The sequence below is a fragment of the Natator depressus genome, chromosome 9 (assembly GCF_965152275.1).
Source record: "Natator depressus isolate rNatDep1 chromosome 9, rNatDep2.hap1, whole genome shotgun sequence".
NCBI classification, from domain to species: Eukaryota; Metazoa; Chordata; order Testudines; family Cheloniidae; genus Natator; species Natator depressus.
In genome coordinates, this window is record NC_134242.1 from 87,962,995 (window position 1) to 87,982,179 (window position 19,185).

The 19,185-nt window shown below is 42.0% G+C and overlaps 1 long non-coding RNA gene across 1 annotated transcript in view; it reads right to left on the reverse strand.

The window, feature by feature from the left end:
• Positions 1-1,775: 1,775 nt before the first annotated feature.
• The window catches only part of LOC141993620 (uncharacterized), a 32,054-nt gene continuing 14,644 nt past the window's right edge, over positions 1,776-19,185 (reverse strand). Inside the window, exons 2-3 of the long non-coding RNA XR_012640912.1 lie at positions 16,365-16,472; positions 1,776-1,830 (exon numbers count right to left, since the gene is read on the reverse strand). This is a non-coding gene — a long non-coding RNA (uncharacterized LOC141993620). The remainder of the gene's footprint in view (positions 1,831-16,364; positions 16,473-19,185) is intronic.

Consider the following 19,185-nt stretch of genomic DNA (forward strand, 5'->3'; position numbering starts at 1 on the left):
CTTCAGGAAACTTTTTCTGCACCTTAAAACAGTGACATTTGTTAACAGCGGAAAGAAGTAACTTCCTGTGAACATGGGTGTGAGAAGAGACTGGCATAAGGGCAGTGGCTTTCTCTTCAACATTACTGCGAGGATGGGACTTGACAAACAGGTAGTATGTGTCCTGATTTTCACACTGAATGCTACGGAAACCTACCAAAAACGTATTTAGTACAATGGAGAATAGTAATTAAACTATCATCTAGCCTATTTACACTGCCTTTGATGATTGAATCTCTCTCATTTCAGCCAACGCTGGGGCACTCTGTGTTCCCAAGTCTGTTAGATCACTACAAGAACTCTTCTCCTGAATCATTTCCCCTTTTTCTATCCAGGCAGTCCTCGGACTTACGACACAATTGGTTCCTGAAAATCGTGTCATAAGTTGAAACGTCATCACTTGGAACCGCAATCCACTCCATTGCGGGACGTAAAGTTGAAACCAATGGTCGTAAGTCAAATCAGGGCTCCAATTCAGAAATGTCGTAAGTGCCGTTCATCATAAGTCAAACGTCATAAAGTTGAGGACTGTGTAGGATATTTTTCCTATTGGTGTAGGATTGAAGATTTGGGTACAGTATACCTCTGAGTATCTCCATCTAAGTCAGCTCAGGATCTGGCATTTTCTCTCTTCCCTCAATTTAAGAAAACAAAAATAACTTCAGTCCACTCCTGGTGCATAAAATTCGGCATCACCGCTTCATTTTTTCCTTCTAAAATTCACCTTTAGGTTTTCAAGAATCTTACCTGTGTGTAAAGATGGTGACAACCATTTTGTTCTAAGAGTTGCTTCAGCTTGTTGCAAAGTAGACACACACACACACTGTGCTCTCTCATGGAGACTTTACTTTTGTACTTTGTTATTTTTCTTTAAGATTCATGGTAGACTGAAAGTTTAGATTTTGCTCTGTGTGTGTGGAAATAGAACACACTTCATCCCTGCTTCCTCTGCCTCTTTCCAGTGAAAGATCTTTTTCTACTACTCTAAACAACCAAGTGGCAAATTTTGCCAGGTAGTCTATTTTTCTTAGAATTGGTAAAATATTTTTTTCTCCCAACAACTGTTTGACCTCACTAAGCTCTCTTCACTTTGAATGCAAATATTCTATTCAGTTCTAGATAAAAGTCTACTTCCAAACTAAAAGTTTAACAAAAACTAAGATCATCAATATTTATACCTTTGTATTCACAAAAGAGGCTAAAGGAGATGGATAACAAAAATGTCTGAGAAGAAACCAGAAACGAACAGAACATTTAAAATATTAAATTAAAACCATTTATCTGAAGCAACAGATAAGTTAAAGGATTTTACAACAGAAGGAGAAGGTGACATTGATGAATGGAACAATTTGGTAACTGAAAGTTAGAGGCCATGAGGAGGAGAAGTTGTGGAGGAGGAGATCAAAGGAGGATAAATAAGAACAGAGATATTGGAGGGTGGAAGGAAAATGAGGATGGTTCTGTGTAGGCAGAAATAATGGCAGAAAAACATAAGGGGCAAATTCATCTCTGGTGAGAGTAAAGGGACCTCAGTGAATTTAAAAACAGATAAGTTTCAATTCAATATTTAGGGACCTAATTTAAGTACTACTTAGCTCCCACCAGCTGCAGACTTTCTGCTTTTCCCTCTCATGGAACTGTTGGTTCTAAGAAGCAAAGAGAACCAGTACCATTATAATGGTCATTTTAATAAAGACAACACCTCTTACCAAAATTAGGCATCTTTCCTTCGACTCCAATGAGTTCCGGATCATGTCCTTTGTGGTGCAAGATAAGGAGACGTGCAAAGTGCTATCCATAGAAAGGAAAAAAATTAGATGTGTAAGAGAGAGACTGCCCAGCAAGATGAAATTTAAACACATGCAACACTCTGGAGGGATTTTCCCCTCCCCTAGGTTCATACCATAGAAAACTGCAATGTGCAGCAGATTCATTCATTAACATTAGCCTATTGTTCACATAAGTTGTCATATTTAAAAGACAGACTTTTGAATAGTTGAAGACCTCCAAACCATTTGAGCAGCTAACAGAAAAAGTTTACTTTGATGATTCCTTTTCTGGGAAGCAGATCCTAAAGTCACATAGCCACTTCCTCCCTTATTACACCTTGAGCTCAGGAACAAAACACAAATATTCAAGACTACCGGTATCTACACTTATTTAGCATCCGTCCACCTGATCAGCTGTATATTTCCCTGCACTACATATGGGAAGACTGACTGATTTGGCCATGTGTCTTAAGTCTCATCTTATTAGTATACAGTGAAAGAAAACATGGCCAAAAGTATTTACATTGCAAGAGCACCTGTCGCCCCAAAGGACCTCAAGGTGCTTTACAATCTATTCTGTTCTACTCAGGTTTTTCTATTGTGCCCATTGCTATGGTATCAATGTCTTTCAGTGGCACATTAAGCAACATGAGTAGCATCTGTCATGTGCTGGGCCTGATCCAACCACTCTCACTCAACTCACAGGAGTAGTCGCTGCCATCCCTCTTTACTCCACCAACGATGCCAGTCTTGACTATCCATTTGTGTACATACCTCACAAACATCCCATTTTCTTCTATGCTGCCCTTTCTACACAGAATACCCTTACTGAACTAATATGGAAGGCTACAGTCTTCCCCTCAACATCAACTTACGCTAGGATACCCACAAGAAATCAGCCAGCTAGATTGTGGAAGAACTTGTGATGACACTTCATGATCAGGAGCTGCAGATCCCCAGCTACTCTGAAAGTCAGGCATAGATACTGTCCGTAATTGAGCACCCAAAAACTGAGGCCCACTAAATCAGTGAATACTTCTGAAAAGGCTGGTCTTTAGTTTCTCCCATTATTCACACATGGAGTTAACTTTTTTTAAATGCTTTGTACTTTCTTATTGTCTACATTTGTGCTGTACTGCATTGAAGTGGTTCAATATTTAGCTTCCAGCCCTCTCCCATGAATCTTACATGAAAAATCAGTTAATACAATCCTTAACAGCAAATTATCTGAAAAGACGACTGGCTGAAGGTGAACATCTTTAGTCTACATATTACTGGAGTAAAAATGTAATCAAAGTAAGATCATGAAATGGAACTGGTGCTTGTCCAGATAGAATGCAAAGCTGTAGGAAGTGAAACCCAAACAAGCAATATGAGCCAAATGGGGATTACTCACTGCTGGGTGTTTTCTTGTGGTCATGTCTGGCTAGTTCCATTCAAGTCTGATGCCCTCTTCTTTGCACTGAGCCCCTCCTCCTCTTTGGGGCGCTTCCTCTTCTGACCAGGAGGCTGAGCTACGATCATTATATTCCTCCCCTTCTGGGATATCAAATGGCACTGGACAAGGTGCCCACATACCATTCCAGACAGTTTTCCAATCCAAGGCAAGGCCCTGAGCCTCTTTCCCAGTGGCTGGTAGGAGAATCTGGGGACACCCACTACTCTGGGGTCCAGCCTAAGGACCCTATGTTCACCAACCATGGTTTGCTTGTTCCCAGACTCTGTAGCTATTTACCTGGACTCCTTCCTACTGCCCTTCTCTGTCTTCTGCCCCCTCCTCCACTTTCACAAGCTCAAATTCCCTCCTCCCAAGGAGTAACTGTAAATTACTTCTCCTCTTTGATTTCTTGCCCCAGACAAACGTCTCTTCTCCCAGGGAGCCGCTGCAGACTGCTTCCCCTAAAGCCTCTTTCCGGTCTCGGCTAAGTAACTGAGGAAGAGGCCCAAGGATACTACTGAAGATACTACATATGAAATTCTTCTAAAGGAACTTTCAATAGCAGTCTTCCAATTTGGCTAACCAATTAAGAATTTTCACAGGTAGTGGATAGCTCAGACAAGTGAGTGGTTAGAGGAGGCTTTTTATCTTCAGACTTTTTATTTTAATAGTGTAGCCCTTAGGGCCAGCTTAGCCTTATTTTACTTAGCAGTAATGTAAGGAACCTACAGGCCTGCATCCTGTAAGATATTGGATTAAGGAAGTTAGCATAAGTGAAGCATAGGACTATGACCTTTAGCATGGATAAAGTGGCCTAATGGTCACCCTAGATTTGGGGGACTTGGGAATAGCTTGCTTAAGAGAAAAGTTGGCATAAAATGAGAAGAGGCAACCACAGGAATACTGAAGTGATACTAAGCTTGGATGATACTAAAATAGGATCATTGGTAGATGTCTAACCACCAACTTGCTTTAGAAATATGGTAATGAGTCAATAGGAATTAATATGCTAGCCTATCATGGAAAGGCACCCCAATATTATGAGGGTGAGGCAGTTGGATATGGACAGAGGAGGTCAGGTGTTTGTATGAATATTCATGGTGATTCCCAGGCCTTATATAAGCAAGAACCCGCATGAAGAAAGTAGTTAGCCCTCCACCCTTCAATATTTTAGTGCTATAATTTATCATCTATCTTCAAGCACTGGGGATCTGGACCATCAGAGACATTTAGCATGCAAGACAGGGCTGGTCCTTTGTCTCTTACCACCAGGTCTTCAAGAAAGGGGTGTGAATATATGCTATACAAGGAATAACCGTTAAGATTTCTCTAATATGCTATTATTGCTATTTGTTTATGTAATTTGGAGCTTTCCTGTCTCTATTAATTGTATTAATAAAGGTGGTTAAGGTTCTGTTTTACTCTCCATGTAAATGCCCTTGCCATACACCTTGGGATTCCCTACAAGATATTGAACTTGTCAATTTTGACTCTGTTGTGTCTGATTCTGGGACTAAAACCTCAGTACACTTCTCATTAGTTGAGTACCAATTGGCATTCATTAAAGGATCAGGCTACAATAGAGCCCAAAGTCAATAATAACCAAAAGTTGTTACCACCTGAGGAGTGTAAACTATGAAATGAGTTTGGTGCGCACAATCCAATTCCCAACAGAAAGTGTCCACATCTCAGAAAAAGCACCAATTCAATTGCCAATAATAAGCACCCCTGCTGAAAGCTCCAGGAGAACTTGAAAAGTAAAAATTCATTTCAGCCTATAATTAAATCCCCATGAAAAGTATAGTTTTAAGTGTAACCTAGACATGTTTCTTCCTCTATGTTTAATATAAATGGATAAATAAAACTAAGTTAGGAAACATGGTCTTTGATACCACTGGAATTTCTAGATGAGCTTGGACTCTAAACATTTTGATAACACATTCAACGCTTTTAGACTACACGTAGCTTTCTGCAAAGGCAGCTGAGACGGGGATGGGTGAGAGGGGAAGAGGACATGTTTTTTCAGTAACAGAAGAATTAATGCTGCATTTTGAGTCCTTGGCAAAACAGTGAGCTGGCAAAATGTCAACACGAAGATGCCTATTAGCACACTTTACTGTGACAGCCATTGCATCTTTCAAAAAAACCAGTGGTGTTTTCACATCTTCTTTAGAAATCAAGAAGTTAGTAAATTCAATAGGCTAGGATTCCTTTTCAAGGTAGCTAGTTATTGCCCCACACTATAGAAGACAAGGTGAAGAAGTTATCTTAGAATTTAGGCAAGAGTTGAAATTATGAGTGATAAAAGAATGAACTAATTCACATTGTCTGTGTATATATCGGCTACAACACACTCATTAATATAGGACTCTGCATATTCTCATTGCCACCAAAGAAATTTTTTAAGACGACCAACTTGATGCTAATTGCTCAGAACAGGGCAATAATCTGTTTACCTGTGATTTGCATAACTGATTTGACATGGAGTTGCAACAACCTAGTAAATAATAATAAGAGCTTGAAGATTATGCTTCTCAATATGAGATAGTCTTCCAGGAATAAAGGGAAAAGGGGTCCTATGGAATATTGATCACTAACTCATTTGGGGAACTTCTTGCCCAGTTTACCAATGTGCCAAGACATGGAGTTTTATTCCCTATAGATACAACGGTTTAAGATGGGACAGATATCAATGAAAACATATGGTTCCATTTGTATCCACATGACAAAACTACCATGGGAAACTGAATGGTTTCGGGGATACTAACGGAGCCCTTTGCCTCTAGGGCCCAATTTTTCAGACATGGCTTCTGATTTTGGGTGCCCAACTTGAGATACCAGGAAAATAATAATTCTAATAATCATCCATGTGGAACTGTATCAAATGCCTTACTGAAATCCAGCTAGATCAGATCTACTGCATTTCCTTTGTCTAAAAAAATCAGTTATCTTCTCAAAGAAGGAGATCAGGTTGGTCTGGCATGATCTACCTTTTGTAAAACTATGTTGTATTTTATACCGATTACCATTCACCTCTATGTCCTTAAATACTTTCTCTTTCAAAATTTGTTCCAAGACCTTACATACAATTGAGGTCAAACTAACAGGGCTGTAGTTTCCTGGATCACTTTTTTCCCCCCTTTCTTAAAATGGGAATTACATTAGCAATTCTCCAGTCACAGGGTATGACCCCAGAGTTTACAGATTCATTAAAAATCCTGGCTATTGGGCTTGTAATGTCATGTGCCAGTTCCTTTAATATTCTTGGATGGAGAGTATCCGGGGCCCCCAATTTAGTCCCATTAAACTGTTTTGAGTTTGACTTCCACCTCGGATGTGGTAATTTCTACTTCCATATCCTGCTGTCATTAGCCACCCTGCCACTACCACTAAGATCTTCATTAGCCTCATTAAAAACTGAGGCAAAATATTTGTTTAGGTGTTGGGCCATGCCTAGATAATCTTTAATCTCCATCCCATTGTCAGTGTTTAGCAGTCCCACTTCTTCTTTCCTTGTTTTATTTTTCTTTATATGGCTATAGAACCTTTTACTGTTGGTTTTAATTCCATTTGCAAGGTCCAATTTTGCTTGGCTCTTGGCAGTTCTCGTTTTATCCCTACATTTTCTGACTTCCAAGAGAGCTTTCCTTGCTGATTCCACCCATCTTCCATTCCTTGTAGCTTTCTGCTTTCTCTTAATCACCTATTTCAGATGCTCTCTCACCCATCTTGGTTGGCAACCCTTACCTATGAATTTTTTTCCCTTGCTTGGGATACAGCCTTCAGATAGCTTCTGCAATTTTAACTTAAAGTAATTCCCAGGTTCCTCCACATTCAGATCCTTGAGTTCTTCAGTCCAGTCCACTTCCCTAACTAATTCCCTTATTTTTTTGACATTAGCTCTTTTGAAATCAAGGACCCTTATTGAAGTTCTATTTTAATTTAAACTCATGATCACTTGAGCCAACGTTGTCGCCTACAGCCACTTCTTCTACGAGGTCCTCACTATTCCCCAATACCAAATATACAATGACATCACCTCTTGTTGCTTCAGCAAATATTTGGTGAAGAAATCTGTCAGCTATCACATACAGGAAAATCTGGGCCCTGCAATTATTAGTAGCCCTTATCCTCCAATCTATATCTGGGAACTTAAAGTCTCCCATAATCACACAATTCCCAGTAGTATTTATTTCATTCAAAACATTAAAGAGGTCTCTATCCATACCCAAATCGGATCCTGGTGGTCTGTAACACACCCCAAGCACTATATCAGGGAAACCTCTAGTATCATAGAATATCAGAGTTGGAAGGGACCTCTGGAGGTCATCTAGTCCAATCCCCTGCCCAGAGCAGGACCAATCCCCAACTAAATCATCCCAGCCAGGGCTTTGTCAAGCCTGACCTTAAAAACTTCCAAGGAAGGAGATTCCACCACCTCCTTAGGTAACGCATTCCAGTGTTTCACCACCCTCCTAGTGAAAAAGTTTTTCCTAATATCCAACCTAAATCTCCCCCACTGCAACTTGAGACCATTACTCCTTGTCCTGTCATCTGCTATCACTGAGAATAGTCTAGATCCATCCTCTTCGGATCCACCTTTCAGGTAGTTAAAAGCAGCTATCAAATCCCCCCTCATTCTTCTCTTCCGTAGACTAAACAATCCCAGTTCCCTCAGCCTCTCCTCATAAGTCATGTGTTCCAGACCCCTAATCATCTTTGTTGCCCTTCGCTGGACTCTCTCCAATTTCTCCACATCCTTCTTGTAGTGCGGGGCCCAAAACTGGACACAGTACTCCAGATGAGGCCTCACCAATGTTGAATAGAGGGGAACGATCACGTCCCTCGGTCTGCTGGCAATGCCCCTACTTATACACCCCAAAATGCCATTGGCCTTCTTGGCAACAAGGGCACACTGTTGACCCATATCCAGCTTCTCGTCCACTGTCACCCCTAGGTCCTTCTCTGCAGAACTGCTGCCTAGCCATTCGGTCCCTAGTCTGTAGCGGTGCATGGGATTCTTCCGTCCTAAGTGCAGGACTCTGCACTTGTCCTTGTTGAACCTCATCAGATTTCTTTTGGCCCAATCCTCCAATTTGTCTAGGTCCCTCTGTATCCTATCCCTACCCTCCAGCATATCTACCACTCCTCCCAGTTTAGTGTCATCCGCAAACTTGCTGAGGGTGCAATCCATACCATTCTCCAGATCATTAATGAAGATATTGAACAAAACCAGCCCCAGGACCAACCCTTGGGGCACTCCACTTCATACCGGCTGCCAACTAGACATGGAGCCATTGATCACTACCCGTTGAGCCCGACAATCTAGCCAACTTTCTACCCACCTTGTAGTGCATCCATCCAGCCCATACTTCTTTAACTTGCTGACAAGAATACTGTGGGAGACCGTGTCAAAAGCTTTGCTAAAGTCAAGGAATAACATGTCCACTGCTTTCCCTTCATCCACAGAACCAGTTATCTCATCACAGAAGGCAATTAGATTAGTCAGGCATGACTTGCCCTTGGTGAATCCATGCTGACTGTTCCTGATCACTTTCCTCTCGTCTAAGTGCTTCAGAATTGATTCCTTGAGGACCTGCTCCATGATTTTTCCGGGGACTGAGGTGAGGCTGACTGGCCTGTAGTTCCCAGGATCCTCCTTCTTCCCTTTTTTAAAGATTGGCACTACATTAGCCTTTTTCCAGTCTTCCGGGACTTCACCCGATTGCAATGAGTTTTCAAAGATAATGGCCAATGGCTCTGCAATCACATCCGTCAATTCCTTTAGCACTCTCGGATGCAACGCATCCGGCCCCATGGACTTGTGCATGTGCAGCTTTTCTAAATAGTCCCAAACCACTTCTTTCTTCACAGAGGGCTGGCCACCTCCTCCCCATGCTGTGCTGCCCAGTGCAGTAGTCTGGGAGCTGACCTTGTTCGTGAAGACAGAGGCAAAAAAAGCATTGAGTACATTAGCTTTTTCCACATCCTCTGTCACTAGATTGCCTCCCTCATTCAGTAAGGGGCCCACACTTTCCTTGGCTTTCTTCTTGTTGCCAACATACCTGAAGAAACCCTTCTTGTTACTCTTAACATCTCTCGCTAGCTGCAACTCCAGGTGTGATTTAGCCTTCCTGATTTTTCATTCCTACATGCCCAAGCAATATTTTTATACTCATCCCTAGTCATTTGTCCAATCTTCCACTTCTTGTAAGCCTCTTTTTTGTGTTTAAGATCACAAGGATTTCACTGTTAAGCCAAGCTGGTCGCCTGCCATATTTACTATTCTTTCTACACATCGGGATGGTTTGTCCCTGTAACCACAATAAGGATTCTTTAAAATACAGCCAGCTCTCCTGGACTCCTTTCTCCCTCATGTTATTCTCCCAGGGGATCCTGCCCATCAGTTCCCGGAGGGAGTCAAAGTCTGCTTTTCTGAAGTCCAGGGTCCGTATTCTGCTGCTTTCCTTTCTTCCTTGTGTCAGGATCCTGAACTCGACCATCTCATGGTCACTGCCTCCCAGGTTCCCATCCACTTTTGCTTCCCCTACTAATTCTTCCCGGTTTGTGAGCAGCAGGTCAAGAAGAGTTATCTTCCTCAAAGTGATTTTGGCCTGAACAGACTCTGTCTTATCCATTCCATCACTTCTCATTTCTTTACAGTCTACCTCATCAATATATAATGGTACTCCACCACCTTTGCCTGTATTTCTGTCTTTCCTAAAGAGCACGTACCCTTCAATACCTTTACTCCAGTCATGACTACCATTCCTCCATGTTTTTGTTATCCCTATAATATGTGGTTTCACTTCCTGCACCAATAGTTCTAGTTCCTCCATTTTGTTACCCAGGCTCCTTGCATTGGTGTATAAATACCTTGACTGTTGCTGCTTGGCTTCGCCCACATTCCTCGCCCAATTGGGTACAGTCATTCTACTGCCAGTATTGCCTGACTGATAGCTGCACTGTCCTTTCTCTTGATGTCCATTCTCCTACTCACTGCTATTCCTTTCTCCATTGCTGTATCCTTTTTTACTTGATTTTCTCCCTCTCAATGTTAAAATCAGGCATGGTGATTACATGAACATCTCCCAGTGCTCTTCCCCCCGTTCCTAGTTTAAAGTTCTTTTAATGAGTTGTGCCAACCTCCATCCCAGAAGTCTATTTCCCTCCCTGCTCAGGTGGAGTCCATCCCATGAGATCTGTCCTCTGTCCATGAATGCCTCTCAGTGATCAAACAGTTAGCCCATCCCTTATGGGAAAGTCCTATAGAATTCAAAAAGAATGAAATTATTAGGAAACTAAAGAAATTATTCTGAGATCCTTTAGCCATCCATAGAATTTCACTGATAATTCTATCCCTGTTCTAGATTTCTATAGGTTGATTTATTTAAACACACACACACACACACACACACACAAGAAACACCATTCTTCTCTATTAAATTCTTTAGGATTTTTCCATAAGGGATGAATTAACTGTTTGAGTTGATTAGCCTGAATTTAATTTTCATTATTTAGCCTGAGACAAGGGGAGTACATAATTGATCTATCCATTATGAGGCTTGCAGACACTATAATAATCATTACCAACTGTGCGGCAGTTTTATTTAACAACGTCCATCACAATTATTTGTTATTTTACAGAAACCACCTAACTGCAGATCTTACACATGCAGAATAATTGACAGATTAAGTTCTAAGAAGGCAATGGTAACTCCCCTGCCCTGCAGCAATGATGAGCTCTGTGAAGGTCAGTGCTTAAAATGAGCATTTGTTGTTTCACATCTTACTGAGCCATTTTGCACTAATAGCTAACCCACCTCCTATTAATGCTGAGGAGTAAGTCATATTGTCATGGCCCTGTAAGGCATACTTAATAATGATTTTATTTTTACAACATATATCTTCAGGCAGTCTCCTTGAACTGATCCAGGAGTGTATTTACATTGTGGTTAGAAAGCAGATGGATACTGCATTTTGATTGGCTTTGTGTACCGTAATTCATATTTCCATGGAATCACAATTTGCCCTCAGCCAAGTGGTTGAATACCCACAAGAATTGTGCTTCTAAATATAGATAAATATTAGTGCTCTAATCATTTGTACTTCTCAAAGGCATCAGCCTAGCCGCAGCAGATTAGCAATTTCAAGGTATATATAAAAAGAATGTTTTCATGTTTATCAATTTGCATATTTAAACAGTAATGTTCTTCCACACAGTTACAAATGAGATGCTCAATTTACCTCTGATGTTTTTGGAAGTCAACGTTTATGATTCACTGCATTCAAATCAAAATGTAAGGAATGGATTTACGGATTTTAACAGAGGCAGTTTTATAAGCACTGTGCAAAGGATTACTATTGGAAGTGAAGGAGCAGGAGAGCATCTTTCCACCCTAACCAATCACCACCACTTCCAACATTAGGTTATATTCTGTATGTGGCAATGTATATATACCTCTCATGATTCCTACCCTCTGGACATCAGGAGGAGATTGTGTGCACCTTGCTAGCTATATCTTGATAATGGTAATTCTTGTAATTATATTGTCTCCTTCAGCTTCTTGGTCTTTTTGAAGATTACTCTCACTGTGTTATGGAAACTATTACAACCAGGAAGACAACATTCATTAAATGTAATGAGGAGATGCTAATCTCAAGGACAGGGAACAGGAAAGGGGTTGATTCTTTATCCTTTTCATTCAGAAAGTAGAAGAGCAATGATGTTTTATGTAATCTTGGTATGGTATGAGGTCATACTGAAGTTTTAAATCCCGTAATTCCGTATTATGTTTCTCAGAGACTTTTCAAACTTATCTTTCAACCCAGGCAATCTCTTCACTGAAGGAAAAAAAAAAAAGTATTTGCCTCCCAGCAGAAGAAATGCTATTCCTTTATTAAACAGGTACCTGCACAGTACATGGCTAGTGCAGATGCTTAAACACACCTGATGAGATGTTTCTTATTTCTTCGCTTTGGCATTTGCATTTAGAATACTTTGGTATTTCATTGGAAAGAAAATTGTATTTAAAAAAGTATTACTTGTATTAGTTATACTTTTGTGTACAGAAGATTGGAGTTAGTAAAATAATTATACAGAAGCGCTTGCAAAGCCATGAGATAAAAATACAAACCCCAAGTTGAGTGTTTAAGCATTAAAGGTGTGTAATTCTCTGTCTTCCGAGAAGGTCTGCTAAATACTTTCTGAGTGGTAGCCATGTTAGTCTGTATCAGCAAAAAAACTGAGGAGTACTTCTGGCACCTTAGAGACTAACACATTTATTTGGGCATCAGCTTTCATGGGCTAAAACCCACTTCATTGGATGCATGCAGTGGAAAATACAGTAGGAAGATATATATACACAGAGAACATGAAAAGATGCGTGTTGCTGTACTAACTGTAACGAGATCAATCCATTAAGGTGGGCTATTATCAGCAGGAGAAAAAAAAACGTTTTGTAGTGATAACGGCCATCCTGATTGCCACTACAAAAGGTTTTTTTTTTCTCCTTCTGATAATAGCCCACCTTAATGGATTGGTCTCGTTACAGTTGGTATAGCAACACCCATTTTTTCATGTTCTCTGTGTATATACATCTTCCTACTGTATTTTCCACTGCATGCATCTGATGAAGTGGATTTTAGCCCATGAAAGCTTATGCCCAAATAAATTTGTTAGTCTCTAAGCTGCCACAAGTACTCCTCGGTTTTTTTGCTAAATACTTTCTGAAACTTTGGAAGTGATGTTATTGCTCTATGAGCACGATAGCCGCATTAAACTGATAACATGCATCTCTATATCTTAGGGGAAAAGTAATAAACCCTGCTGTGAAATGCTATTTCCGTAGTCTCTTCTAGAGAAGATAACTTTTTACACAAACTCATTTTTCATTTCCACAGCATTGTCTTCCCTTCTCCAAACAGGATATAAGATGATTTCACAGGCAATTTTAGAAGTAAGCACCTACCAAAGTTCACTCTTTACACAAAGACAGTCCACCTCCAGAGATGACTAAAATTAGGAAAGCATATTTCTCAAATGCACGCACACACATGTGCACGCAAACACACAAAAAAGAGACACACAACAATAAAGATCAACACAGCTAATCTACTTCAGATTCTTTTAGAGGTGGAGACATAGCTAACTTCCATCAGCTAACAGGGCAATTTAATTGAGAAACAGCATTCCATACAATAAAATTTACTTTGTCGGTTCTCCTGGGACTAACTAGTCAACTAGAAACACACACTTACCACCATTTATTTAACTGTAAAATCCAAAGGACTCAGTAATGGTATTTTTCTATCTTATCGTAAAATGTTTGTCTTGGGAATACATTTCTAATGTACTCAACAAGCATAAATTTCCTTTTGTTTTTCCACCTAACTAGAATGACAGAGTTCTATCTTTAGTAGCCATTTCAGCACTCTGGATTCTGTGAAGGAAAGGTTCAGGCATCAACTTCCCTGGTGGCAGAGAAAATTGGGCTGAATGTTTCAAACATTTACTCAATTTCACAACCGCTACCATTAATCATACTTCCATTGCTTCCTTCTAATTTACTTTCCCTTTTGTCTTGGGTTATGGCTGTCTGCAGCACCCCCTGGTGGCCAATCCTGGCACTGTCAGCACTCCCTGTCTCAGTTTCCCTCCACAAGTTGGGTCTCCTCATTTTTCCACACATTGGTCTGTGCTGGAGATGTTGCTTATCCCTCCACAGCTAAGTGATTTAAAAAAAAAAATCTTACCCCCTTCCAGATTAGCAAAAATCTGACTAAAGAGTCCCAAACAAACAAAAGATTCCTTTGCTCTTCAGGGGCTTTTTTTAGCCTGTCTTCTAGGTCCTGTTTCCAGCCCCTGCTGGTCTCCCTGATTGAGTCTTTCTGACTCTGGTATAAAGCACTCAGCCTCCAGACTGAGTCCCATGCAGGGCTTTATGTTCACATGGGATTTATAAAAGGACTGAGGAAGATTAGTCTTGATATGCAACAACAAGGACTCAGTAGGCTTCTGTGGGAGGCCCAGAGCCAAGGTCTGGAGGAGGCTGAGTACCCCAAGGGAATCTTCTTAGTCTGGCCCCTCGGGCTAGAAGCAGCTAATTAGTTGTGTTGTGGCACCATCACCCCTTAAAGGGTGACACTTTTGAGCATGTTTCTGAAAGGTTAGAATGACTGTCTTTATAGTCCTTTTGAGTCAGACTTGATCCGAATTTATAGTCATTAGCAGCATAATGGCAGCATTACCAAGGTCCGGATCTCCAAAATATTTAGGTGCCTAATTCCCATTGAAATCAATAGGACTTAGGCACCTAAATATCTTTAAAGATATGGGCCTGACTTATCACTGATGGAATGGGAAAGGAGGGGATCCTCCTCAGCCAGTGATCCATAGGAATGTCAGGTCTCAGCCCTGCCAGACCACAGAGCCTGTGAGCTTTCCAGTATCCTCCCCGCTGTATGTCTGGGTCACCTGCCTTGTACTCTCCAACCACAGCTTCTCCTCTTCCTCAATGCCACGTTGAGGTCATTAATGCTGGTCACCAGCAGTGTTTTGCATGGGAATTTTAGGACTCAATCCTGCAAGGTGCTCAGCACTCTGGCTCTGTTCCACATGCTTAAATTGGCCATTTTTGGCCAGGACACATTTCAGCCCACTGGCAGCCAGTCAGGAAGTTGGGGAGGATGCACCTGGTAGCCTAGAAGTGACTGGAAGGAGAACCAATCTCCCACGGTGCCCCAATCACACAAGGTTCACACAGAGGGGCTTCTCTGGGTTCATACTACTCGCCCCCCACTCCCTTTCTAGTGCAAGTTCCTCTCCTTTGTTCCCTGCAACACAATGCAGCAGAGGGGACCACCTGTGCCTTGATGGCTGGCTTCCAAGGTGCTGGAATGTGTCCTGGACAAAATCAATCATTTTCTCATTCTAAATTTGGTTTTTAGAACAAAAATAAGAACAGTAAAGCAACCCTGGGGCAGATCAATGGCCCATTTAGTCTGACATCCCATCTTAAACAAATACCAATGGTTCAGCTCCCACAGGCCAGTTAATTGTACAGTGCTCGGCCATAAGGAATTTCTGATTGATCCCAGCTGGGGATCAGGTTTTGTCCTGAAGCATGATTCAGGGTCTGGCATTTATTGCTTCTCTATTTCCTAGTGTCAATGTAGCCCGACTATAATACTTTTTTTTTCTTTTTTTTCTTTTTTTTTTTTTTGGAACTTACCATCCTGTAGCAGTGAGTTCCAGAGCTAGACAGTAAATTGAATTAAAAACCTTATTTGCCTTTATCCATTTTAATCTTTTCTAGCCTCTCGATTTCATGTACTGCTTCTTTGTTCTTGTGTTATGGGATAAGCGAATTATCAAAAATCCACCACTTCAGAGGGAAGTTTAGGAGGCCCAGAGATGGATTTCCAGACATGACGACAACACTCAGCAAATGTCAAGCTTGAAAACTGTGCGACTTTTAACACACCTTTGGAAAGTCCTCTATACATGGCACTAATATTTCAAAATGGCATCTTATTTACCAGTATACTGTCAAGTAAAATAAAGCTAGTATATAGAAACAAACATGAATTCCAGGGCCCTAACAGCAGAAAGCAATGTATTTTTTTCCCCTCGAGAGGAAAGCAAGCACCTTTTATCAACGAGTCCGTTAATTAAGAGAAGGTGTTGTACTGGCAACTACTGGTGCGGGGAGAAAACCCTTAAAGATACAGAATCCCGTTCACATTTGGCAAAGTTGTTATCCATTCGTTTGGATGTGGTCTTTTCACTCAGCGTAGCAGAAGCGACGGCTCTGAGTTCAAACCCGTTTACTTCCTATTGAGGATATAGCTGCAAGTGCAAGCTGAGCAAAATGACAGAGAGAAAATGCTCAGACCTGAGTAAAGCGCTTTCTACTCTGCATGAGAATGAAGAGAAGCACAAATAGCACCAGATACCAATTTCTTCTGATACAGAAGGCAATTCCTTTGCTTCTTGTTTAAATGAAATCTCTGAATCCCAAAGGTTGATCCACAGCCTGTCAAGAAGTGTGTGAGTTATGAGATATATTGTGTCTGGATGTGAGCCAGTCATGATAAGTTCAAAAAATGTTCTTTACCTGAAGAACTGCCTTGAGCCTCACAATCTCCAGGATCAACTGAAAGTTTCTCCGAGATAAGGTGCTTCACACTAGTTAGCAGGTAAGCGAGACTCTTCTTTTTCCATTCTGAAAAACCAAGAAAGTAGGATTAGGGTATGTCTACACTATGAAATGAGGTCGATTTTATAGAAGTCGATTTTTAGAAATAAATTTTGTACAGTCGATTGTGTATGTCCCCACTAAGCGCATTAAGTTGGCAGAGCGTGTCCTCAATACCGTGGCTAGCATCAACTTATAGAGCGGTGCACTGTGGGTAGCTATCCCACAGTTCCCGCAGTCTCCGCTGCCCATTGGAATTCAGGGTTAAGCTCCCTATGCCTGATGCGGCAAAAACATTGTCAAGGGTGGTTTTGGGTACATTGTCAGTCACTCCTCCCTCCCTCCCTCCCTCCCTCCGTGAAAGCAACGGCAGACAATCGTTTCACGCCTTTTTTCCTGAGTTGCTGCAATGTGGTTCCCTAACTGTGGTGGGGCAAAAGATGGAACACATATCCCTATCTTGGCACCGGACCACCTTGCCAACCAGTATGTAAACCGCAAGGGGTACTTCTCAATGGTGAGGAAAGCACTGGTGGATCACAAGGGACGTTTCAGCAACATCAGCGTGGGACAGCCGGGAAAGATGCATGATGCTTGCATCTTTAGGAACTCAGGGCTGTTCAAGCAGTTGCAAGAAGGGACTTACTTCCCAGACCAGAAAATTACCGTTGGGGATGTTGAAATGCCAATAGTTATCCTTGGGGACCCAGCCTACCCCTTGCTCCCATGGCTCATGAAGCTGTACACAGGAAGCCAGTAAGGAGCAGTTCAACTATAGGCTGAGCAAGTGCAGAATGGTGGTAGATTGTGCCTTTGGACGTTCAAACAGCGCCAGCGAGCTTTTACTGACTAGGTTAGACCTCAGCGCAACCAACATTCCCATTGTTATTACTGCTTGCTGTGTGCTCCATGATATCTGTGAGAGTAAGGGGGAGATGTTTATGGCAGGGTGGAAGATTGAGGCAAATCGCCTGGTGGCCGATTTTGAGCAGCCAGACACCAGGGCAACTAGAAGAGCACAGCTAGGCATGCTGCGCATCAGAGAGGCTTTGAAAACCAGTTTCATGACTGGCCAGGCTACAGTGTGACAGCTGTGTGTGTTTCTTGCTGTAACCCCATACCCTTTGTTGATTTTAATTCCCTGTAAGCCAGCAACCCTCCCCCCTTCGATCACAGCTGGCAAAGGAAATAAAGTAACTATTGTTTTGAAGCCATGCATTCTTTCTTTAGCCTAACCAAAACAAGGTTGAGGAGAGAGTAATCATATCAGAAGGATAAATACCGGAGAGGGAGAGGAATTATTTACGCTCAGTACCAATGTGGACACAAGAACAAATGGATATAAACTGGCCATCAGGAAGTTTAGACTTGAAATTAGACAAAGGTTTCTAACCATCAGAGGAGTGAAGTTCTGGAATAGCCTTCCAAGGGAAGCAGTTGGGGCAAAAGACCTATCTGGCTTCAAGATTAAACTTGATAAGTTTATGGAGGAGATGGTATGATGGGATAACATGATTTTGGCAATTAATTGATCTTTAACTATTCATGGTAAATAGGCCCAATGGCCTGTGATGGGATGTGAGATGTGGTGGGATTTAAGTTACTACAGAGAATTCTTTCCTGGGTATCTGGCTGGTGAATCTTGCCCACATGCTCAGGGTTCAGCTGATTGCCATATTTGGGGTCGGGAAGGAATTTTCCTCCAGGGCAGATTGGAAGAGGCCCTGGGGTTTTTCGCCTTCCTCTGTAGCATGGGGCACAGGTCACTTGCTGGAGGATTCTCTGCACCTTGACGTCTTTAAACCATGATTTGAGGACTTCAATAGCTCAGACATAGGTGAGAGGTTTATTGCAGGAGTGGGTGGGTGAGATTCTGAGGCCTGCATTGTGCAGGAGGTCAGACTAGATGATCATAATGGTCCCTTCTGACCTTAATATCTATGAATCTATGAATCTATTAATTAAAAAAAAAAAAAGTCAGATAACTGACAAGGTAGCCTGGGTGGGATGGGGTGCAGGAGGAGGGAAGGACAAGGCCATATTGCTTATTGTGGCCACACTACAGATCAAAACTGTTTGAATGACAGCCTTCTCTTGCTTGGGCCATCCTCTGGAGTGGAGTGGCTGGGTGCCCGGAGCCTCTCCCCCCCAACCCTGCATTCTTGGGCATCTGGGTGAGGAGGATATGGAACTTGGGGAGGAGGGCAGGCGGTTATACAATGGATGCAGCAGGGGTCTGTGCTCTTGTTGGCTTTCCCGCAGCTCCAACAGACGCTTCATCATGTCAGTTTGCTCCCCCATTAGCCTCAGCATCACCTCCTGCCTCTGCTCTTTGCGCTCACTTAATGCTTTCCTGGCCTCTGCCACTGTATACCTGGCTAGTGCATCGGAGTTCAAAGTGCTGTCCAGAGCGGTCACATTGGAGCACTCTGGGATAGCTCCCAGAGGCCAATACCGTTGAATTGCGTCTGCGTCTAAACCACAGCAAATTCGACCCAGCAAGGTCGATTTTAGCACTACTCCCCTCGCTGGGGAGGAGTACAGAAGTCGATTTTAAGAGCCCTTTAGGTCGACGGAACAGGGTTGTTGTGTAGACACATTCATTTTAAAAATCAACTTAAAATGGTGGGACAAAGTTCCTCCTCTGCCTCGGTGGGTCCTGCGCTTATTGGCAGATTTGCTTGCCTCAGAGATTCACGGCAGCCCTCAGTTTGGCCACTCTTGCTAGTGGCTCAAACCT